The sequence below is a fragment of the Microtus ochrogaster genome, chromosome 1 (assembly GCF_000317375.1).
Source record: "Microtus ochrogaster isolate Prairie Vole_2 chromosome 1, MicOch1.0, whole genome shotgun sequence".
NCBI lineage: Eukaryota > Metazoa > Chordata > Mammalia > Rodentia > Cricetidae > Microtus > Microtus ochrogaster.
The window spans coordinates 76,420,506-76,422,099 of record NC_022009.1 but is presented as its reverse complement, the minus strand read 5'-3'; the positions used below and the strand labels follow the sequence as shown (position 1 = coordinate 76,422,099).

Below are 1,594 nucleotides of genomic sequence, written 5' to 3'. Positions count from 1 at the left end.
CCAGAGAACCAGGAGTTCTGTTCCCACACCCTGAATTTAACCAATTGGGTGGTTAAAACTACCTGGAATTTCAGCTCCAATATGTCCAAAGTCCTCTTCTGGCTTCCTTATGGACTCACACACAGGTAGTGTACACACACACAACACACATACACATACACACATACACACATATTCACAGAAAATATTACAAATTTTAAAACATTAAAAACTAAACAAATAAATCACTTTGCCGTTGTAGAATATGAAAATAATATTTCAACAAAACTGTAAGCATAAATACTCTAACTTAAGAATGTTTAGAGACAAATAAAATTTATTACCCCTACTACAAAATTTTAAGTATGCAAATATTATATGGTTTCATTGAATGAGTGAATGTGAATGACTAATATTCTATTCATTCCTATGAATCTCTGGTAAAAGCTCTTTTTCTAACCATCACTGACATATTCATAAACTCCACCAAAAGTAATCACTACTTCTTAGTGAAAATATTCTAAAAGTACTCACTAACCAATCATATTAAAGTATGTTTGTATAGAAATACAAAAATTGTTCCTGGATTCTATTCTCCACATCACTTTCCCAGGCCTATGTCATGCCAGCTTGTCCCTGGTAGCACTACTGGGCCCTGACCCTAACCTCAATGGTCTTCTGCCACTCGGGAGCATGCTACACTTCCAAAACCCGTGCAAGCTGCATTAGTGAAGAGGCACACGTCACATGGGCTTGTTCAGGTGCTCAGGTGCAAGTCACACTAGTCATAACCGGTGCAGTCCACACCATTCAGAGCAACAGAGACTCTGGGAAACTGGAGAGAGGGTTGTGCAGTTACAAGCATTGGCTGTTCTTCCAGAGGACCCAGGCTCAATTTCCAGCACCCACACCGCAGCTCACTACTGTCTATAATCTTGTTCCAGGACATCTGACACCCTCATACAGACATACATGCAAGAAAAACAGCAATGTACATAAAATACAAATAAATGACTTATAGAAACATGACTAAAAAAAAAAGAAAGGCATGGCTGAATACTGTGTTCTTTAGTCAGTAATTTACACAGACAGACACCATGCAAAAGTAACATCTTCCTTTAAAATGATTGGTGTGCTGTTTTTTATGGTATATCATTATTAAAAGTGAGTACAAGTAAGTGATTTTTTAAAAAAGGAAAAAGAAGAGAAACTCCTGCTGAAACAAAGACCAAGCTGAACCAACTCCTAACCTAAATAGTGACTCCCAACTAGACCAGAGGTCATGCCAACTGCCAGAAATCCAGACAGCAAAGACTAGAAAATCAAAGAAAAAGCATGAAACAAAGAACAAAGCAAGCATCCTATAAAGACAAACTCAGAAATAAGTACCGTGACCAAATCATCCCAATCCCAAGTACCTAAACAGGAGTATAAGAATTCAATCAACAACAGACAGGGCAATTGGCACCACCAGAGCCTAGTTACCCTACAACAGTAAGACCTGAACATTCCAATGAAGCCGAAACTCAAGAAAATGACCTTAAAATAACTCTATGAAAATGATCAAAGTCCTTAAACAGGGAATAAAAATCTCCCATAAAGAAATCTAGGAAAA

The 1,594-nt window shown here is 37.6% G+C and overlaps 1 non-coding gene across 1 annotated transcript; it reads left to right on the top strand.

Moving 5' to 3' along the window:
- The first annotated feature begins 1,025 nt into the window (after positions 1-1,025).
- On the top strand, positions 1,026-1,155 carry LOC113456883. Its single transcript, XR_003377613.1, has one exon. It is a non-coding gene; the product is annotated as a small nucleolar RNA SNORA15 (small nucleolar RNA).
- Positions 1,156-1,594: the final 439 nt, after the last annotated feature.